The 8,821-nt window shown below is 51.0% G+C and overlaps 1 long non-coding RNA gene across 1 annotated transcript in view; it reads left to right on the forward strand.

The window, feature by feature from the left end:
* LOC107181604 overlaps positions 1 to 2,283 on the forward strand; it is a 7,601-nt gene extending 5,318 nt beyond the window's left edge. The window contains exon 3 of the long non-coding RNA XR_001512265.1: positions 1,204 to 2,283. This is a non-coding gene — a long non-coding RNA (uncharacterized LOC107181604). The remainder of the gene's footprint in view (positions 1 to 1,203) is intronic.
* Positions 2,284 to 8,821: the final 6,538 nt, after the last annotated feature.

Genomic DNA, 8,821 nt, shown 5'->3' on the forward strand with positions numbered 1-8,821 from the left:
GCACGGGGGGCGGGGCGGGGGGCAGGGAGCGGGAATCACACTTTATCTCACTAACTTCTAACTGAAATTTAGCTTTTTCTGAAATTATGAATGGAGGCATCCAACCACAGTAGTGTTAGCAGCGACCACAGATATTTTCAAATCCCTGTACAGTTGTAGCAGGTATCTGCAAATACCATCTCTGCACATCCCTGCTTCAAAACTCCAGCGGTGATTTGTCCTGCCAGGGGATCCTCTTTAATCCATTAATGGAGAAGCATGGATATTGCTATATCACTACTTTAAAAAGTATTTTGATGATAACTGTATTTCAAAATGACTGGTTTCCTTTGAGGTCCTCTGTATTTTCTTTTATGCATTTGAAAACATATTTGGGCTGCCCAGGAAGGAGGGGGGAAGAGAGGCAGAGCCCGGAGCATAAAAAAGGAGTAAAAACCATGTTGGTAGGGTGTGAAGTTAATCCTCTAGAAGAATTCAGAACTTCCTTCAGGGGAACATTTGAAAGAAGTGATGTTAATGCTTGGATGGGCAAGGAAGGGTGTGGCCAGGTAGTTAGCGCCCTGGTGCTGAGTGAAGAGCTGGAAAAGTCAACTGGATGCTGTGTTGCTCACACTGTGTTTAGGTCAGGCCTCTTAACACACCACCAGCGGGCTCTGGCTGGTGTTGCTCAATGGTTACAGTGTCATCCTGCAGACTGAAGGGTCTCAGGTTCAATTCCTGATCAACGGCACGTACTTGGGTTGCAGGTTTGATTCCCAGTCCCAGTACCGGGAGGCAACCAATCAATATGTCTCTTTCACATGGTTGTTTCTCTCTCTTCCTCCCTTTCAGTCTCTCAGAAAATTAATGAAAAAAATATATATCCTTGGGTGAGAATTAACACACAAAAAAATAGCGATAATAATGTAAATATTTAAAATATTTTTAACTTCTATCAGGAGCCATCAGCTTTATTGAGGACTTAGGTGTGTTACACTTTCATTGGGCGATATGAAGGTGGCCAATATTATGGAATACAGAGACCGGAAGCCACCCACTCAATAACTGGGGGAGATGAAGCTGATTTCTTGACTCTAAATCCTGTTCTTTCCAGCTAGATGAAGGAATGGGCCTGTGTGTGTGTGTGTGTGTGTGTGTGTGTGTGTTCAGGGAGGGGTTAGTAGATAGGCCCTGTCATGCAATCCTTCACTATTTGTCTTCTAGGCTAATAGGTCCTGTCACCGTGGCCCCCAGATCCAAACCCAAGGTTTTTCTCTATGTGGCATTGAGGAAAGAGCCATACAGACCTGAGTTCCATGCTGATCCTGCCACTGTGAATTTGGGTGATTTACTTGATCTCCCCGAACCTCATTCTCTTCATCTGTGCAACGAGGCAAGATCTACTGGTGTCTTGCCTGGCTGTTGGCACTACCTGGCTGCTTAGTAAATGCTACCTATCATCGCACTTTATACCTACCCTGTTCCAATGCCATCACCCTCTCTCTGCTTCCCTGTCAATCTTTGTCATTTCTGCCTGGCCACACCTCCTCCCTCTTCTTCCACCTTAACCTAGCTTTGCTCTCTCCTCCTAAATCTCCTTCCCTATGGTGCCCCGTTCTGTGCATTTGTGAACAGCTCACCCAGGTCTCTAATATTCGAAAGAGGGTCCAGTTAAGCCTTCTTTGAAGGTCATGAGGGCTGGGGTTACTGCTGACTGGTGCCTGAATAGAGGAGCTGGTGCCTGGTCAGAGAAAGGAGGCAGCTTCACAGAGCAAATCTTCCTAGAACAGTTCAAACCTTTCCAGTATCGTTCTTAGCCAGAAATTGTCTGGGACTTGCTTTGATTTTTTTTTCTTCCCCTCTCCTGTGTGTGTTGAGACAAGTCTCCCAAACCTGTGGCTTCGAGTACAGCCCCCATACCACTGCATCACCCCCTTTCTCAATCCACCTACACTTGTTGGCTCCAGCGAGACACACTGAGGCTTTGTTTAAAAACTGGGCGGGACTGGCAATATCAACATCTCAATGTCCTGCATTCAGATGCTATAGTCCTTTCATTTGTTCTGTGTCCTTAGGCAAGACACCCGACTTTTCTGGGCCCAAGATCCAACTATCCTGGTAGAGGGAAGAGGTGGTGGCTCCATTTTCCTAGAAGGGTTGATGGAGGATTCGGTTATTGTTTACGGAGGATGGTGGCTCTGTCGCTACACCCAAGATTCACTCTGGATTTGAGCAGATATCTGTACACCCATGTCCATGGCAGCGTTCTTCACAATGGGCAAAAAGATGGAAACAGCCCAAGTGTCCATCAATGGATGAATAAATAAACAAAATGTGATATTTGCCTATAAGGGCATATTATTCAGCCTTAAAAAGGGATGAAATTCTAATACAGGTTACAACATGGATGAACCTTGAGGACATTATCCTTAGTGACAGAAGCCAGTCACCAAAGAGCAAATACTATCTGATTGTGTGCTTCCATGTAAATGCTGTGTGATTGTATGAGTCCGTTCAACAGTGGTCGAACTTATAGGCACACAAAGTAGGATTGTGGTTGCCAAAAGATGGGGTAGAGAGGAATGGGGGTTATTTTTTAATGGGCACAGAGATTCAGTTGGGGAAAACGAGAAAATTCTGGAGATGGATGGCGGTGATGGTTGCACAACACTGTGAATGTACTTAATATTAACTATGTACTTAAAAATGATTAAAATGGTAAATCTTATGTCATATGTACTTTATCACAGTAAAAACACATACCTGGAGTTGGGCGGGGTGGGGTGGGGGGGCTCAGTGAGGAAGACTGTGGGTTCTGTTTCCAAAGACACAGCCCGCCAGTCCCAGATACCTGTCCACTGCCCCCCAGTAGTTGGGTTGGTGGCTCGGACCCAGGCTTTTTGCTGATGGGGGAAGAGTAGCAGTGGAGCTTAGGAGAACCCAGCGATGTGTTCCAGGACAGGCACTTGGTGGGTGAGAGGGTCCAGAGTGCCCAGGACATGAGGAAACACCCAGCAGCCGCCCTCAGCACTGTGTACAGGGCCTGGGGTAACATAAACCTGCTGCAGTGATGGCTGAATGGAATGTGGAGTTGACAGGTGCCTGAGGGGCAGTAGGAGCAGCTGCAGCAGGGGTGGGAAGCTCTCTGGGGGCAACAATCCTGAAAGTATCCTCCCCTTAGGAGGAGACCTTCGGTGTCTGAGAGGTAGCCCGTGGACAGTGAGAGTTCCAGAATTCCTCCGGAAGCAGGCTTAGAGGCAAGCATTCTGTTGATACCTTGATAGTAGATACCTTATTTGGTGCCCCACTGTCCCTAGACAGAGCAGCAGGCTTTGTGCCATGACTCAAGGAGGAAACAACTGAGTCAACAGAAGGAAAAACTGCCTGGAACAACTAGAGATGAATCAGGCTACCTTGAAAGGTGGTGAGTGGCCCATCACCAGAGGGATTCCAAGAGAAGCTGTCCTTTGCAGACTGGGAGACCCCTGTAACCTAGGCTGCTTGGTTAGGAGAGGGGCTAGAGATCCCCAGAAGAGGAGGTATTGTCTGAAGGACTGGCTTTGGCTTTTTCAGAGGAAACCACTAATCCTTGCAGGGAACCTACATGGCCCAGGGCACTAGATGATCCCAAACTGCCATTCAGGGGTTTCCTTTCATCCCGGTGCCTGGCACCAAGGACAGGGTAGCCGAGCTGTCAGACACTTCCCGGCCACAGTGCCAGGAGGGGGCAGACAATCTGTCTCCCTGTGCCTTTGCCCTAAATGCTCAGCTGGGGAGGTGACCAGCAGGAGGATGGCACTGAGAAAAGGAATTGTCACCCTCCCTGCTCACAAGACTGTGTAGAGCAGGTGGCCTGGGACTGGCGCTGGGCTGGCCCGTGAGGGGAGGGGAGCACTGGACTCCTGGGATACAGCAGGTTCAGGGGTGTGGCCCACACAGGCAGGATGGCTCCTGGGCCACATGAGATGACAGTTTTGCTTTCAGCAGCCTTCAATCTTTGGAGAGAGGGACAGACTCTACAGCAAGAGCTGTGTTTTTAGGGGTTTTTAGAGAGGACAACATGTAGCCCGAAGACTTGGGTGATACCCAATGGTGAGAATTAAGGTGGGATTGGCAGGTTGGGTGAAGGAATGTTGGGGCCAGAGGGACTATTCTGGCACTTTCCCACCCATACCTCTGCCTGTCCCACCCGGGAGCCCGTTCGGTCTACAGAACAAACTCTGGAACTGCCAGTCAACACTCCCGGGGCGGGAAGGCGTGTGTATACTTGAGGATCCCAAATCGAGCTGTGCATCAGAATCACCTCCACGCCCTGTTAAAAATACTGACCCTGACCTGTCATGATCCCTTGCCTCTGAGGACCATCTCTAGTGAAAACACAGGATTCTGGAATAAATGGTTAGAGCCAGGAAGGAGAGCTGGGAGGGACGTCACCATCCCAGCGGGGGTCTTTGCTCTGCAGGGTTAAGGACCAGTGGCAGCGGGGGACCTGTGCACACCTGGGTTCGTGAGCATCCCACATGGACTGTTCACCGTGCGCTGTGCTGGCTACCGAGGCCATACCCAGGAGAGACGCAGCACACACCTTCATGGGACTGTGTGATGACGTATCAAAATGTCCCTGTGAGCCCCCACTCCAGGACCAGCGTACCGCCACCAGCCAACCTCCTGGGGCAGCCTCCAGTGGGGAATCGGTGACTCTCCAGGGACCCTGCCCCATCCTCCCCCAGAACCTTCACCCTGTGTTCTTTCAGCAGCCCCCCCCCGCCCCCGCCCCCCCAGGTCTGCACCAGGCTGTCCATGGCTGGGTCACAGCCAAACTGATGAAGCACAGGCTGTTTTCTCCTAGGCCAGTGGTTCTCAACCTTCTGGCCCTTTAAATACAGCTCCTCATGTTGTGACCCACCCATCAAATTATTTTCGTTGCTACTTCATCACTGTAATGCTGCTACTGTTATGAATCATAATGTAAATAGCTGATATGCAGGATATTTAGACGACCCCTATGAAAGGGTCGTTCGACCGCCAAAGGGGTCGCGACCCACAGGTTGAGAACCGCTGTCCTAGTATCAGACAGGCATGAGGTGGGGCGCAAGTGAGCTGTCACATCCAAGTTCTGTTTTGTTCCTGCCTCTGTGGCAGGCTTGGCAGACCTGAGCCACAGGTCAGAGGTGCAGGTCAAAGTCAGGCCCAGGAGTCATTTTGACAGTTCACATGTGAGCAGGATGGTGTCCTCGCTGCCTATTTCCCATTGTGGGGAATGGCAAGACTTTGGCCGCGTATCAAACATAATAGTAATATACCCATAACGCTACCAGCCCCACATTAAGTTTCCTGCCTATAAGATCTTTAGATGTAATTTATGGTTGGCTTGGATGTCTCAATCATGGGCATACTTGGGCAATCTCAGGAAGCATGAGACTCATTTAAAATTTGGTTTCAAAGTGCCCTCTCTTTTCTCCTCCTTACTACCCTCATCTTTTTTTAAAAAAAAATATGTTTGTATTGATTTCAGAGAGGGAGAGAGATAGAAACATCAATGATGAAAGAGAATCATTGATTGGCGGCCTCCTGCATCCCTCCCACTGGGAATCGGGCCCGAAACCTGGGCATGTGCCCTTGACTGGATTAGAACCTGGGACCCTTCAGTCTGCAGGCTGATGCTCTATCCACTGAGCCAAACCAGCTCGCACTATCCTCATCTTCTTTGGTCAGGGAGGGAAAGGGAAAAGCTGTGTCTTTCCAACATTTTGACATGAATCCTGCGTCTTACAGAGACAGTGAGGTTAAAAAGCACCCCTCCTTGATAGAAGTAAACACATTCTATTTTTCTATTTACAAATAGGTTTACATTTTTACATCACTCAACAGATCCTCCAGATTCCGGAGGAGGGCCCTTTGCTGCGTCCCCACTGGCCTCACCGGGCACAGAAAGAACTTTCTTCTCCAGGGCTGTCAGCAATGGCCGGGACTTCTGACTCATCACTATCAGATTTCAGAGATGACTGTTCGTGAAGTCATCTCATATCTATATATTTGGTTCAAATGCTACTAGATATTGCCCCTCTTTGGTCCTCAGCCCTGACTGAGGAAGAGAAGCCCATTTCGGAAGACTTGGGGAGCCATTCTTCTCCCATCTGGCTTGGGATGTGGGTGGCCTTGTCTGTAAGCCGAGAAGAAGTTGTAAAAGCACAGTCTGCAGAGCAGTACCTCATTCTGCTCTAGGGCTGGGGCATAAGGGGTGCGTGTTCCGTATTCCTTAATGCCTGTGACTCTCGGGCCTCCTGGGGGCCCAGCTGGTGAGCCACCCCATGGGCCCTCACGGAAGCCACTAAAGCAGGCCACTCCCCGGCTTTCCACACCCTAGGAACTGCGCAGATCCTTTGAGACTATTGAACTTGTATTTCTCAAGGTTCTTTTCCTGCCAATAAATTCTGTTTTATTCTAGGGACGATGGGAGTATAATGAAATGCTTTGTTTGTTTACAGTATTGATGCAGTGAGTATGCACCTGCTAATGGTCTGTGCATTCCTTTTCATGTCTAACCACCCATCTTGGGGTCTTGCTGCAGGAGGGACAATCTGCAGGCACTGAGCCAGGCCAGTGCAGAGGAGGGTGACAATGCCCCCTGATGCCAAAGGGGACAGATCACATTTGACCCTGCTTTACCCTGTCAATCAACAAGGGGGATATCCGTCTCAGATTCTTTGAGGTGACACCACCCCTGCTCTACCAACAAACCCACCCTAGTTACTGTCAAGCTGCTTAGACTTTGCCCACGGGTATGAACATCCGGGACCAAGCAAGAAGAGAGGAGAAGGGGAAAGTGAGGCAGGGGCAGAGGCCAGGCCAGTGGGTACCACTGCCTCCGAGGGAGCTGGGTAGGAGGGACTCCGTTTCCTGGGCTGTGCCTGCCCCCATGTCAGTGTGAACAGATGGAAATGTAGTTCAATGTTTCAACATCATTTGCCTTTCTCGAGCTAAAATATTGATAAGTGCTGCCCAGGCTGATGCCCCCGTGGTTCTGCGCAGTAACTGGAGCATGCTGTGTACTGAAGTGAGATGCAGCAAAGCCTTTAACGGGAGTTTAAAATTCCTGGAATAATGCTCAACGCTGGCTGCTGGCTTCGCTTACTGGGCTCCTGACAACCTGCCCCCCTGGGCCGCCCTGGCCTCGGTGGCAGCAGGAGTGTGAGCTCTGCCTGGACCCCCTGCTGGTGGCAATTAGTGCGGCAGCTGCTCGCCTTCAGGATGGGAAACAAAGCAGGAGGTAGTGGGCTCTTCCCATGTCCTCACACCCCAGAGAGAGGGGCACTGGACAGGGCTCTCAAGAAGGTGGGTGAGGGAAGAGTAAGAAAAGGGGGAAGAGGGAAAGGAAGACGATGGGTACTTGGGAAAAGGAAGAGAGGAAGAAGAAGGAAGATAGAGGATTTTCCAGGACTAGCAAATCCCCTGGGAGAAGCTGGCCAGGCCCTGAAGGGAGAATTGAATGTGTACCTTAACAAGGGAAAGGACCCCTCAGAGGGCTGCAGGGCCCGTGGGCCCCAGCCAGTGGTGTCCGAGTCCTAAGAGACCCCTCTGTGAACCCCAGCCCTGAAAAATGTCCCCAGACCGAGGGCAAAAGAAAACTTACCCCTGTCCCTGGGATGTCACTCCCAAGATCTGGAACCACAGGCCACCAGGCGAGGTTCTCTGTGGATCTCAGTGACTTTTTAAAACTCTCTCTAGATCTTCGTGGGATTGTTCAGAAGACTGTTCTCCCAGAGGCCAGTCAGATCACAGGGACAGGGCGCCTGCTTTCTCAGGAGTGACGCCGCCCAAGCACCCGGGCAGGAGAGAGCAGGGCTGGGTCCCAGACGGCTGTGGGGCGGCCCCCAGAAGGAACTCTGAGCTGGTGATTGTGTGTGACCCCAGGCATAGAACTCAACACCGCGGACTGTAAACTTAGAGAAGTGATTGTCGCAGACTGGATAATGTTTGCAGTTGGGGAGACAGAGCAGTCAGGTGGAAAACAGGGTCTGATAATGATACTCAACCTCTGCTTTCCATAAAGTAAAACTCAGTGAGGTCATATGACTATACCAATCCCATTGTCTGAGACCAAAAATAAAAAAAGGAAGGACCACGTGATCTGATTCACAGGAGGACGTTTATGGGGACAGGCTGGAGCACAAAATTGAAGGGGATGGGGCAGGAAAATCTAAGACACGTGGCTATCCTGAAAAGAGTGGCTGGGCAGACCCAGCTGCTCTAGAGACCCCCCCGGGCCACTGTGTTGGACAAATCTTAAGAGGGAAGGAATTGGCTGGAGCCAAGGAATGCTGTGGGCTCTGGGGAGGTGTGCGGTAGCCTCATCTTATTCTCCATCCACACGTCAGTCTAGCTGGTTGGGGAATACCTTGCTTGGTGGCACAACAGTTCTTCTATTCAAACTCATCTCCTGCTCCAGGCGAGGTTTCCTCACCCCGGGGATGGTCCAGCTGCCGGCCCCAGCCCAGCCACTCTCCAGCCCCACACACCCTCAAAAGGCCTGCCCATCCCGCAGACCAATTTCCACCCGGGCTGTTTCTGGGACCAGCCCTGGCAGGGGGCCTGTGATTCTTCTGCTGAAGCATCTGTCCCCGTTGAGTGGTGGGGGCACCTGGTTTCCAGGGCCAGACGTGGGGGTGGGAGGGAAGGGGTGTGGGTGGGCCAAGGTGACGACACACCCAGTGCTGACCACCTCCTCCAGGACTTTATCTGCAGGATCTGAACAGTCCGCCTGGGCACTGCAGCGGAGGGAAAGCCAGCACCTGCAAGAAGACAGATGGGGCGGGGCAGGGGCAGGGGCTGGGGGGACAGA

Source organism: Myotis davidii, unplaced genomic scaffold, assembly GCF_000327345.1.
Source record: "Myotis davidii unplaced genomic scaffold, ASM32734v1 scaffold6, whole genome shotgun sequence".
Classification (NCBI taxonomy): domain Eukaryota; kingdom Metazoa; phylum Chordata; class Mammalia; order Chiroptera; family Vespertilionidae; genus Myotis; species Myotis davidii.